Below are 14,728 nucleotides of genomic sequence, written 5' to 3'. Positions count from 1 at the left end.
TTATTTTGTTTGAAAACTAAATGTTCTAAAATTTAGCCCACTAGACGACTCGTCATGTACATTTTTTCTCCTTTTTTTGGAAATTCATTAGTATGATGGTATGTTTTGGCTCATTGATTTTTATCTTTTTCCGATAAAGATAACACATTTCTTTACAGGGTGCTAGCTCAATGGAAAATCACATGTCTTGTAAGCAAGAGGTTGGAGGTTTGATTCCATCATGTCCTAACATGAATTAACCACTGAAGAAACAAGAATATTCACATTCTATATTTTATTTCTAAAGAGATTTTTGTATTGTTTCTTGATTGGATTAATGATATATTGTCCCTATAGAAACAATATGTCTTTAATCACAAGTATAGTATCTTGAGAGACAAAAATGATTTGTCTATTAAGAGATAAAATAATTCTGTTCCATATTGTCTTTATAGAGACGATATTTTAAGACAATAATTTGAGATACTTGCTTAAAGACAATATTTAAGACACTTTACAAGTTTTTTTTGTCTCAAGTTAAGACATTTTACTCAAAAAATGTCTTAAAAACCCCCTTTATAATAGTGTTAATGTTACACAATTTTTGAGCGCCTGGTGTGAGAAATGGTGTGCAAGTGGTTTCCCAACATCATTGCATCTAGGATGATGGCTAGACCTATATAGTGGGACAGGTTCCGTTGGTATTGAAGCTATTAGCAGAGGTTGTACATAGGTTCATTTTATTGGGATGGGCCCTTGGGTTGTGGAGGAATTCTTGATGTTGAATATAAAACACTTAGGATTCATGGAACCATCAATTATACATATGGTATGAGGTGTAGAAGAGGAGCTTTTGAATTGAACTCGTGAAAATTGGAGTCTAAGAAGTTAGTTGGTGGTTGGAAACATGACCAAGTTGAATAGAGTGACTCTAACATCATAAGGGAAGGTAAAATTTTAGCATAAGATTTTTTTATTTTTTTTAGTTTATATAAATGGATAAACCCTTGGTAGAATCATATTTAACTGAACAAGTTAAATTGGTAAAATTATGTAATTTAGAATTTCAAGCTTTAGACCTTGCTAGAAGGGGAAAATGTTTGGCCCGTTATGTTTGGACAAGAAAATAAACCTATAGAACTCAAAAACTTAGTTTAGGATTGGGAGCATGATGAGAGAGAAGATAAATTGCTTCTCAAAATGTTGTAACAAAAAATATTATTCCACATATTTGCAAGGCATGTAATGATACATCATATACCCTTAAACGTTTGTATCAAAGAGCTAATACAAACTAATTTTTTTTTTTAAGTAAATTGATTTTAGTGAAAATGGAGTAGAATAAGAACGTAAATAACTTTATTTCAAGAATTAAATATTTGAAAGAAAAATTGGCTGATATTGGTGTAAAGCTATCTAGCAAAGATATGGTAGCTATAATGTTGAATGGTACGTTCTTGTAGCATGAGAAATAACTCCTACATTTGATTAATTCATAGGAATTCTTCTGTAATAGGAAGACCAATGGAAAAGACTTAATTGTAGGCCTCATAATTTAGTCCTGCGATTGATGGTGAAAGCGAAATAACATTCTAGAGGAATGCCATGGGAAATAATTAAGGGATGTAGGCCACTATATTCAATGCCACATCAAGGTATGGCACTGCCACAATTTGATGCTAATATTAGAAGGAATAAATCATGTTATTATTATGGAATGTTTCGAGACTATGATAAAGGTTGCCTTAAAAGGAAGTAGCATGAGTCCTAACGTAGAAACATAAGTTATACTACACATTTTGTTGACAGAGGAAAAACATTGAATGTTGAATTCAATAATCCCATATTTTTTGTTTCAGATGTTGTATTGTCCATTGAAATAGAGGAATCAAATGCTTGGTCTATTTATTATATTGCTTCCATACATATATCTTGTAATAAGATCTACTTTGAAAATTATCATTAAATAAATAATGGTGGTAATATATATATTTGGATGATCACTGACATCAAACTTAAGGATATGTGGATGTATCTATGATATAACCAAATAGATGTGTTTAACATACTCGAAATTTGATCTTAGTTTCTACCATAATAGATGAATATTTCAAGGTAGGATCTCAGAAGTCATATTTTGTTTTAAAATGTATGTAGGATCATTACAGGGTTATTGCAATAGGAGTTAGAGTTTGGGGCTTATATAAGCTTGATGTGATGATTATGACACATTAAGCCTTGGAATCTACAACCATAACAACCAAAGTTCTATGTGCCCAAATATATGGTCACCTACTACATCAAAATCAAGAAATAATGGAGGGATTTCTATTGCTTAAAATTGAATATAGTACTTGTGATGGTTGTGCATTAGGGAACTTGCATACAGGAGAATCCCCTACTCATATAGATAAAAGAAAAAGAGGCATTCTATAACTTGTCTATACTTATGTATGTGGTCCTATCCAGACAATATCACTTGGAGGGGCATACTATTTCTTGATATTTATTGATGACTGCATAAAATATACATAGTTTTATTTTAAGATAAATAAAAGTGATGTATTTGTATACTTTAAAGAATTTAAAAATATGGCTTAGAAGAAAATAGGAAAATATGTCGACATCCTTCGACCATATCAAGGGGTAGAGTACACATTAGGTGCATTCACCAAGTATTTCAAATCTCATGGAATTGTGATATACAATGCAACATACTCCATAGTGGAATGAAGTAACTAAAGAGAGAATGGAATCTTAGTGGAATGTTTACGGAACATAGTAAAATGTTAAAATCTTAGCAATGATATTTGGGCTAAAGTTCTTAGTACTATTGTTTATTTGAAAAATAGAAGCTTAACTAAAATTTTAGAACATAAAAAGCCAATCGAATCTCTTTATGGATATGAACTAGTGGTAATTCATTTAAGAATGTTTGGAAGTTAAAAAAAAAAATTGTGTTCCCAAAGAAGATAAGAGAAAAATAGATGCAAAATAAATCAAGTACATTTCTATTGGTTATTGTTCTAATCAAAAATCATATGTGATATTTGATCCCTACACATGTAAAGTTTATGCAACTAGAGACATGTTATCTCATCACCATAAGGATGAAGGCCATGAAGTGTCAAATTATGATGCATGACATTCGCTTTATGATTATGACAATAATGTCAAAGAAGTAGTAGATGATAAACATGAACAAAAATAAGAGGAATAATCCAGTGACATGGAAACTTCTAAGTATCCAAAGCACATCAAGAGGAGATGACAATAGTGAAGCATCAAGGAGGTCATTATACAAAACTTAACTATAGGCAAGGTAGAAATACTATTCATTGATGATTAAAGTAATGAATATCATAAAACCTTTTAATTTTCAAAAAACTAAAGAACATAAAGAATGGGGAGATGCAATGAAGGTAGAATATGAGTACATAATGAAAAATGACACATGGGAATTAATTGAATTTCCCAGAAATAAAGTTCCCATAGGATGTATATGGTAGTATATATAAATACAAGATTATATTGGATACAAAACGTTATTCATAGAAATATGGAATTTGTTATGTAGAAACTATTGCACCAATAGCTAAAATAAATAAAATTAGATTAATGATTTCCTCACCTACAGAACATAATTAGAAGCTATAGAACTTAGATTTCAAGTATGATTAACTGAATGGTGAATTAAAGGAAGATGTATATCTTGTTCAGCTGGAAGAATTTGTAAACAATCATAAAGAGAATCTTGTTTGTAAATGAGGAAAATGTTTATGTGGAATGAAATACACACCAAGATCTTGATATGTGAAAATTTACTCTTTGTTTCCTCAAAAAAGATTTTTGAAAAGCAAAAGTTACTGTAACATGTATATCAAGCCATATTAGTGGGGCCATGTTGATTTGATTTCCTTGTATGTTGATGATCTTATTATAACAGATAATGCATCTTAGTTGATTGAATAAATTAAAATAAAACTCACATGTTTTTGACATGAAATACATTTGTGATGCACTATTTCTTTGGTTTTGAAATATGGAGAGAAGTTGGTAAGACATTGGTCACACACATAAAATATATAACGGAGAAATTTAAAAGGTTCAATTGTAAGCTAGTGTCACACCCTTAGAACATAATCTTAAACTTTACAATGATGATGGGACAAAAGAGGTGGATGGCACATTGTATTGTTAGTTGGGGAGAAGTCAAAACTATTTCACTACAACTACGCTAGACATAGGTTATTCAATCAACATCCTTAGTAAGTAGATGGAAAAGTCTCATGAAAACCATTGGAAATTAGCAAAGATAGCCCTTTGATATCTTAAAGGCACTACTAATTTTAGTATTAAATAGACAGATCAATTTGATGATGTGTTGGAAATTTTATGATTTATATTGGACCGAAAATATCGATGATAGAAAATCAACCAAAAGATATGTATTCAACCATAGGTCAAAGATCATGTCATGTAGAAGTAAGAAACAACTAATTGTTTCTTTGTGATACACTGAAATTAAGTACAAAGCCTTATGTATTGCTACCTATGAAGCAATTTTATTGAGATAAATTCTTGACGATGTGGGAAAAGAACATATAATGTTAATAGTTATTAAATGTGATAAACAAAGCTCCATTAAAGGAGACAACAATCCTATGTATCATGCCAAATTTAAACACATTAAGATGTAGCAACATTTTGTACGAGAAAAGATGTACTCAAAGAAGATTAGATCTATTGTAACACAAATGAGAATTTGGTTGACATATTCATAATTCCTCTTTGAAATATAGAATTTGAAATATTTAAAAATCAATTAACTGTTTATGGAAAAGATTTTTTATTAAAAGTTAATGTTAATAAAATAATGGATAATTTCTAAATTAAACATTTTATTAACAGTAGATGTTAATAAAATAATGGATAATTTCTAAATTAAACATTATTAGGCTTTGTTATATATTTCTATTGTGGCGTTGAGATCATTTATCTTAATCAGTTCTTCATGTCCTATTTTTTTAAGAATTTTTTGAAATTATTGACTTTCTGTTTCAATATTTTTCCTCTTATTAAATGTTGTAGAAAGATTTACATTATATTAATAAGATGTTGTATTTTGTATTTTATAATTAAAATTGTTGTGGTTAATATTTTAATAGTATAAATAATATTAATAATAATTTATTTTTAGAATTATTTTTACTACAATATGTTAATTTGATTTTTATTATTTTAATTTTATATTTTAAAATTATAATTATAAATATTTTGATAAAAATTATATAATAATATATAATTACAAATATATTGACAAGATAAATATAAAAATATAAAAATAAATTATTAATTTATTTTATATTATTTTATTTTATTATGTAGTGCATAAACGTATATATATATATATATATATATTTGTGTGTAAGGAGATTTTAGCTATGAAACTCAATGTTTATATAACACTTTATATCATGACTATAGTAAATTAAGTTTTATATTAGAAATATAATGAATTAATATATTATATGATATTTATATTTTATTTAATATTTCTTTAAAAAGAATGGTAATAATATTTTATTATATTATTTAGTTTTTTAATTTTATGTTTTAATATTGTTTTCTTTTATATGACAAAAATTTATATCATAAAAGCTAAATACATTATTATTAAAAATATAATACTCATAAAATGAAAATATATAAAGTTGTTGTAATTTCGCAAGAACAAGAGTCTCAAAAAATGGTCCAAATGATCAATATGTAATGCACTTAATCTTTAGTTAATTAATCAATTGGAAGAAATGTGATTATCCTTTCCACCCAGGTTCAATTCAGTCACATGACATGTTGAGTTAATAATGAGTATACATGCATGGCTTCTAACCTTTGTGAAATGGATAATCATAATGCCAAAGACATAGAGTATAATAACATTAAGTAGTTCTAGGTAATTAGAAAAATATATAAAAATAAAAGAAAAGGGATATTAGAGATAACTACCTCTGGTTCTCAATAAGTATAAAACAGAGTGGTTATCTATGTATTTTCATATCTTTGGGTTATAAATATTAAGTTATATTTTTATTTTCTTCTCTCATATTGTATAAATTGGTATTTAAAAAAAAAACTAAATCTCTTACTAGGTGTGGTAGTGTTTTTGTGGCAATGATGTACCAAAAGACACCTCCTTAACCATTGATTGTTCCCTCCAAAGGATCATAGAAAAAGTTGGTGTTTTTAGTGAAAAAACTTAGATAAAGAAAGCATTGAAAAGAATGAAAACAATGCATATATAAACATAAATTAAAGCAAAGAGATAAATACAAAAAAATTCTCAATGGAGTAAACAAGTTAATAAAATCGTGGAAAAATATTCTTTATTGACTGCTGGTAGAAGAGGTTGAATTCAATAGATGAGTATTAAGCACTTGAAGATAATTATTTGACCTATGTTGCTCAAACATCCCTAGCAATGAGGGTTCTTTTCCTCAATCTCTTTGCAAGTTTATGCTCTCTCTCAAATAAGTATGAAGACTCCCCATTAGTAGACTCTTCTTCTCTCAATAATATGATGGATTTCTTAGAAGCAATATGGGAAACATGCTAGTGATTTTAATTTCTTTCGCTTCAGCAGTGGAATTTTGGTTTTTCTGATAGAAATTTGGTTGGCATAACAATGTATCATATTTTTCTTCTCCCATGGCTTGTTTATATAGAACTTTTTGAATCCTTCTTCCCTCTCTTGGTTCATTCATGAAAATGACTCATGAGTAGGACAAGATGATTCCATTTAGGGTTGCATATCTTTAGGGCCACTCAAATTTAGTTGTCCTCTATTGAGATCATGTCAAGGAATCGCCTCCAAGTGTGTTAAGTGATCTCGAATTTGTTGAGGAATCCATTTCTTTAATCACACGACTTTCAAAGGAAATTTCACACATGCATGACTATCGAAGAAACAGTCACAGTGCCCTCAATTTTTTAACCTTAAAAAATTTGGACCTTAGGAGAAATTAAAATTTCTAAACTTCATGATGTCTTCAGCTAGAAAATATTCACTTGTGCATTCTCGTGGATGTATTTTAGGGTCTTTTGGATTGCACAAACATGTGTATGATTTTCTGGTGTTAGCAACTCCCCCCTAATGTAAGAGGTTAGGAGGAAACATATAGCTGAAATACATCATGCTTTTTATTTTGACAAAGAATCTGATCAAAGTTTTCGAGAGCGAGGATAGATTGTTATGGAGATGAGTAGAGAAACCCCTTGGGTAAGTTTAAAGGATAACCATGCTACGAAGAAAACCTAAAGAATAAAAAATAAAAATGTTTATATGAGGCAAGCATGGCCCATGCTTTTTATGATGACTAGTGACGAATTATTACAATCAGATAGGAACTGGGTTTTTCCAGTCAACATTATGGTGGTTGATGTGTTGATGGTTGATGATGATAACCATTGATGCCCTCAAGGGAACTTCATGGATAAATAACTAAATTTGGTTACCCATGCACAACAAATGTGAAGTCCTCGTGAATGAGGTGTTGAGGCATGCATGGGTCGTCCACTTTGGGTAACTCCCTCATATCATGATGTGAGAACCGTTGAATGAGGTGCTTAGTGATGCAGGTGTCTTCGACAAAATGAAAGAAACAAAATGGTCATTAAGTGTGGTACCAATGTAACAGCCCAAAATAAACATGTAATTAATTAGATTAATCAAGTAATTTATAATCAACATGCGATTATCCACTAATTAACATCAAAGTTCAAAACTATGAGTAGAGACACTTACTTGTGATTTCAGTTGAAGTTTGCTAACTGCAACAAGGTTTTGGGGACAACTCTCCACCCAACTGTAGGCTCAGTTCCATAAAAGTTTGCTACAACTGGCCACCCCTGAGCCCTCAATCAACGTACTACTACCATGGAATCCTTTGTCTTACACACTATTCTTCCAAGAGAATGGATGGTGGACTCATGGAATGATGGAATGTATCTCATCTTCCTCCCCATCTATTAAATAGAGCAAACATTAGAAGGGGAACCACATGCACACACTCAATGTGTCAACATGAAACTTTACTTCTTCCTTTTTTTATTCTTTTGTTTTTACTTTTTGATAGCTTTATTGATTTTTACTGCTTTCTTGTTTTATTTCTTATTTATATTTATTTAGAGAATGTAATTAAATTATTTTATTATTGTTCATTATTTATTTACTATTACTATTTTTTATTTATTGTTTATTATTTACATAATATTGTATTACATTATTTATTATTTATTATTAAGGGAAATTACATTTATTTTGTTATTTATTACTTCATGTAACAGTTCTGGCACCCTTTGATGAACTAGTATAACCAGTAGGCATCAAAAGTTTCACAACACCCGAGAAATCCCAAGGAATATCTGCCATTTTTCCCACTTTCAGAATCAAGCATAAGCCTCCCACTTTCGGAATCATGCATAAGCCTCCTCAGTCTATATCCTAGTCCAAATCTAGCCCCAAGGTTGGCGCCTGACTCAGACCTCATCTGCCCCCAGGGCCCCAAGGTAGGCATCCTGTACAGTGGTCAATGTCACCGGGCATCTCGCAAAGTTGGTCCACTCCCTCCACAACTCACTAAGGTGCACAACCCTATGCATCGAAGTCCTTACACCCCTACCAGACTTCAGCATCCCAATACAATACTAGGCACCTAGCCTAGAACATCAGGCACTTGGCCTCCTCAAGATGGTCCCATAGCCCTTCAAGAGTTATCCATCAAGAGCTACACAAGACAAAGGAACCACTGGCATATGTAGTGTTGATTGAGTTTGTCCCCAACCCATATGGTGTTATTTATTCTAGCTCGTGCGTATGGGCTTTCACGAGATCATCAAATAAACTGGCCCTCTCGGCCTATTTGTGAAGTCTTGTCAATCATCACACCTCAACATGCAACCAATGCATTAGCTATACCATCATAGTATCATAGAAAATAATCCACATGCCAAGTCTTGCATGTCATCATGTAACATTAATCATTGTTAATCATAACATTATGAATAATAACGGACTACATGCTCATGCATGTCATAAATTTGTACACAACTATCACATGCTTCACTTCATGAAATACCATCATAAGTTATAACATCAACATATTTGCATCAAAGATATATCATGACTTCACATAATAACTGAACCACATGTCAATAAACCTCATATTATAGCATCATAATTCCTATGCCACGTTATGCATATCATATCCATAATGAGTATTCAACATTAAATACCTATCATCACGTAGTAAATGAATATGTCAATATACCTCGACATAACATCATAATGCCTATGCATATCATAGTCACCATAAGTATATATCATCACTGTTGCAATAAGAACCACATGTGCATCATTATCCTCATACCATCATATCATGAAACGTCATCCAACATTATACTCAACATCATAACAGTTAATTAAACCATAACTGAAATCATACTATATGATTTAGATGTATCATTAAATTAAAAAAAATCTAAAAAATCATGATTTACATGCTCCATAAATATCTTAGCTAAGTTAAGCTCTCCTATTTAGTTCACCACACATTTTTAATCAAATAGATATGGAAAATCATGAAACATAACATTTGCATCTTCCGAGATAGTTGGCCCTAGGCTATATTGGTTCCACTGGAACTTGACCTTGCGAACTCACATTTCATTAGAAAAATCAATTTCGTTTACTCATATGAAAAAAATAACAAATATTATTCACCATCCATTAGGATCTAGACTATCTCTTCATTACTCATTAAACCAATAATCTTTATCTAACACAAAGATAGTAACACCAAATCCATGTGTAATTTAAAATATAAATTTAATCCCATTCCCAACAAATTAATATTAAAACCTATATATTCCAAATAGTATTTATTTGTTTATCCATTAAATAAATATTGTTCCCACACACACACAGATATATATATATATATATATATATATATATATATATATATATATATATATATGATTAAATTAATAAATATATCATAATTACAATTTAGAAAAATTGACCAATAATTTTAAAAATAAATATTCCAAAAATAACTTATCAAATATCTCTTTGTATATTTAGTTAACCAAATTATAATAATTAGAATTAAAATTTTATATTCCACTTTTTAATCACCATCCTATTAATCACTAAAATCTTTTCTTATTTCACCATTTTTATTTAAACATAACCCCTTGTATATATACATAACCAACACTTTCTATATTAAAAATTAAAATAGTCTAACTTTATATTCCTATGCAGTGGTTATCTTAATCTTAAAAAAGGTTTAAACCTAACTATATTAAATTAAATTAAAATACTTAATAAGAATATAAGAGCTATATTTTATATTTATTAATCAATAAATTTATTGATTCCTTAGTGCCTCCTCACATAAGTTTATTCCCTTGATTCCCTCGGTGGCTTGGCACAAGACTCGAGCGTTGGGTTGTAACAACCTCAAGTTTGTTTTGGTCGAATGGCGTGGAAGATATCAAAGCGTAGATTATATGAATTTTGACCAATCTTTACCCACATTTCCCCACTCTCAGAGCTGCGTTTGCAAAGCTCAAATTTGAGGATGAGATCATTTCATCTAAACTTGCAACTTTAACCTTTTATTTAAGAAAAAAATGAACTTCTTGTAAAGAAACTCACGCTTTAAGTATTAAAGCGTAGATTTATACGATCTTTAACCATTCTTTAAACACATTTCAGCATTCCTCAAAGCATATGCAAAGCCAATTTTGAGTATGAGATCACTCTCATAAGTATGACTCTAAGTTACTAGATCGGGACATTAAAATGCTAATTTAAAAGAAAATGGTGAAAAGACACTGAGATCATATAAGCTAATTGAATGCACAAATGTAACCATGTAACCAGAAAATTAAATAACAACAATAAATTAATTCTAATGCAAATCAGACATTTAACGAAACCAACAGGAATCCGAAGAATCAATGGAAGAAAACCAGAGGCATTTGGAATCTTCCACAAGTCTTGTATTCACAACTAATCACGTGAGTTTAGTTAGAAATAATTAATTCCTACTTGTCTATGGTTGTAATTCTCCATTTGAGGAGTTTGTTCCTACATAATAGGAATTTAGTTTCTCCTAGTTTAGTGTGTGGTTGAGAGAATCTCTCAACCACACTAGTGTACGTCCAAGATAGAATTCCTATCTTGAGACTATTGATTGTATAAATATGTGTGTAATTTCCTCATTCAAAAATATAGAGAATATATTGTTGTGTGTAATTTTATCTTGGTATCAGAGCCTGTGAGGGCCTGGCCCCTCCTGGGCTTGGCCCCTCCTGGGCATAGAGAATATATTGTTGTGTGTAATTTTATCTTGGTATTAGAGCTTCATAAAAATGGGGCTCAACAATCATGTTGTGTACCAGTTCGTGGCTCTCTTCGGGAGCTCATCGATAGGGTCAGGTATCCGGTCTGGTGTCTCTGATCGCGGCTCTGCTTTTTCTTTATGTGATCTACCCGCCCTTTGTCAAGACCAACCCCAATGTGCCAAAGCTCGCCAAGGAGAAGTTGGAGAAAATGGGGCTTCATAGCGATGGTGGGGAGCATGTGACTAGTTTTGAGAATTAAATCGGCCGACGATGGAGAGCCAATTGTGGCGCGCAGAGTGCTGCTTGTGCGTTGAGCTGCTGGAGTCGATATTACCCATCCGACTGGATCGAGGGCAAGTATGGTATCCAGGCAAGGCCCAAGGCGTTTATAGCTTGGCTCTGGAAGCGATCTGGCATGAGGATTCGCGGAGTTTCTTGAAAATATTTTCTTGTAATTGCAAAATCTCGAATCTGCATGGCCTTAGTTAGGTACATGGACCATGCGGCGTGTAATATTTGAATTTTGTGCAGGTTTTTCTGTATTGGAAGATTATCGATTAGTTCTTCCATTGCTTTCTTTAAATTTTCATCCGTGCCGAGCGTAAACCCCGACAGTTTCCTCATGGTTGTAAGTCTCAATATTGTTTCCAAATACCGCCGTCTGATGGCCGCCGGGGCGAGCTGTATGGAGAAGCTCTTGGGATTTTCCCCGCAGAATTTGAATTCTAATTCTGCTGCCTCAGATGAAGGCGATTTGAATGAGCTTAAGGAGGAGGATGTCTGGGAATTTGGCCCGACGCAGGATCGAGCCCGGCACAGTACAAGACGAAGGAAGAGAATTTTCAGTCCCATCATAAGACGGACTCTGGCAGCAATGGTGGCTGCAATGGGGCCGCCGTTGAGCCTGGCAGGTCACTGTAGAGCGGCAGCATCAGGCGCTGCAAGGAAACCGGTGGACTCTCTGTTGCCTTCGAGGAATCCAACCGATCGTGCCTCTCGCCTCTCACACGGAGCTTCGCCTTCTTTAGCGTGACCCCCGGGAACCGAATCTCTGTGAGGATGATCGTCGACGTCTTCGGGGCCTGTCACTCCGAGAATGCTCCATTTCTGAATGTACCGAGCAGAACATGGCGCATTCGTTTAACATGGCATACGCGGAGGCGGATTTGCCATAAGCTATCCGCTGGCTAAATTGCTCTCAGAGATCTTGGACGACTGCATTGATCGGTATTCGAGTTTGTATGGGAGCTTTGGTTTACCAAAGAAATACGATATGCGTTGTTCGTGGGTGTGGGCCTTCAGGTATTTCAACAATTTGTGAGATTCTTTGCAGATCAAGGAAGCCGGATCTCTGTTTTTTGTTTGCAAGCTGCAATTTTTTGTTCGACAGATCTGTTGCATCATGATCTGGCATGGTTGATTCTCTGATATACGCTTTTTGGCTGACTGGTTGAGTTGATCCACTGTTTGTTGATGCTTCCATGTATTGGAATCGCTATGTGGCTTATGGATACATCTGGTAGAAGAACACTTTTGCTTACAACTATGCATTTTTTTTTGTTTAATTGCGTCGCTTGTGATTTTGATGGTGTCAAACTCGATTAAAATGGGCACTGTGGTTAAAGCTGCTATATCATGGTGTTTAATTCTCTGATGATGCAATATATTGATTAACTGTCATGACAATAAAACTAGTTGTAATTTAAGTGACATTAGTCTGACCAACTATTGTCACAATTCTGAATGTGTGTTGGAACTGGTCATTCCAACACTAAGCAAATTTGTAGGGAATGGTGAACACATGACAGTGAAAATGACATCAATTGGAGCTACATTAGAGATTGGAGGATGATCGAGATCCTGTTGCAGATTGTTAGCAAGCATGAGGCAGTATGCTTGAAAACAATGACTAGCCTTGATACTGTGAGTAGGAGAAGTGGCATACTGAAATGCGATGGAGGATTGGACCGTAGAGTCCTGGATTACTGTTCCTGAAGGGAAAATTGTGTTCTCTTAGTGTGGTTGTGAGTGCCTATGTTCTGGTTTCTTTATCAGTGAACCCCTCACAGATGAGGTAAAGGAGCAGCGACAATGTTTATGGTGGACAACAAAGTAGATGTTTGTTTGAATTAGTGTGGTTTGTGGAATAGACTCCCTAGCATGTTGTAATGGTCATTGTATGGACCCAGAAACTCCAAAATGTGGAATGAAATGTAAAAATTTTTTAAAGGCATCTGAAAGTTCGTGGTGATCTCAAAACCACTTTGTAATGGTTTATGGTCAGCCTGAAACCATCTTTTGTCACTGTAAATTGATGGTTTGTGGTGAGCCAGAAACCACATACAGAGCCTTAGTGGCTACAGGACTTACCCGGTGGTGGCACATTTAATATCTGGATTTGCCCGGTGGTGGTAGATCGGACTTGCCCGGTGGTGGCATATTGAAGTTGGCGGATTTTCCCGGTGATGGCATATTGAAGGTGACGTATTTGCCAGGTGGTGGTAGATCGAACTTGCCCGGTGGTGGCACATTTAAGTTCCGGATTTGCCTAGTGGTGGTAGATCGGACTTGCCCATGGTGGCATATTGAAGTTGGTGGATTTCCCGGTGGTGGTAGATCAGACTTGCCCGGTGATGGCATATTGATGTTGGCGGATTTGCCAGGTGGTGGTAGATCAGACTTGCCTGGTGGTGGCATATTGCCTGAGTGGCTAACGTGTACATGATAGCTTTGTGCTCGTAGGAGCAGGTGGACTACAGTAACACCTAGCTCACGGTCTCAGATATTGGTGTGTCTGAGCATAAGAGGGTTGGCACACTTTTCTATCTGAAAGTTGCGTCGAAAGGCGCAATCAGCGCAACTGTTTGTGATTATTATTTAGACATAAATATTTGTCTTAGAAAGGCACTGATCTCTGTTTGTTTTTGGAAGTTCTGTACATGCAATTCGCCTGATGGTGGTGGATTTGACTATCATGACAAGTAGTCATTAAGGGGGGGAGTTAGAAATAATTAATTCCTACTTGTCTATGCTTGTAATTCTCCATTTGATGTGTTTGTTCCTACATAATAGGAATTTAGTTTCTCCTAGTTTAGTGTGTGGTTGAGAGAATCTCTCAACCACACTAATGTACGTCCAAGATAGAATTCCTATCTTGATACTATTGATTGTATAAATGTGTGTAATTTCCTCATTCAAAAATATAGAGAATATATTGCTGTGTGTAATTTTATCTAGTTTAGTGTAAAGCCGCCTCAAATCCACTTTTAGTGGTGAGAATTTCACGTTGTGGCCGTGGAGACCTGGGCTCGAATCCCAGCCACCACAATTTTAC

At 33.5% G+C, this 14,728-nt stretch overlaps 1 pseudogene; it reads left to right on the top strand.

Moving 5' to 3' along the window:
* The first annotated feature begins 11,992 nt into the window (after nucleotides 1–11,992).
* On the top strand, nucleotides 11,993–14,119 carry LOC149260137 (uncharacterized; annotated as a pseudogene).
* Nucleotides 14,120–14,728: the final 609 nt, after the last annotated feature.

This window comes from Pinus tabuliformis, chromosome 6, assembly GCF_031772625.1.
Source record: "Pinus tabuliformis cultivar Carrire ecotype Pingquan chromosome 6, CPIR1, whole genome shotgun sequence".
NCBI classification, from domain to species: domain Eukaryota; kingdom Viridiplantae; phylum Streptophyta; class Pinopsida; order Pinales; family Pinaceae; genus Pinus; species Pinus tabuliformis.
The sequence above is the reverse complement of the archived record's forward strand: the minus strand, read 5'-3'. Positions and strand labels throughout refer to the sequence as shown.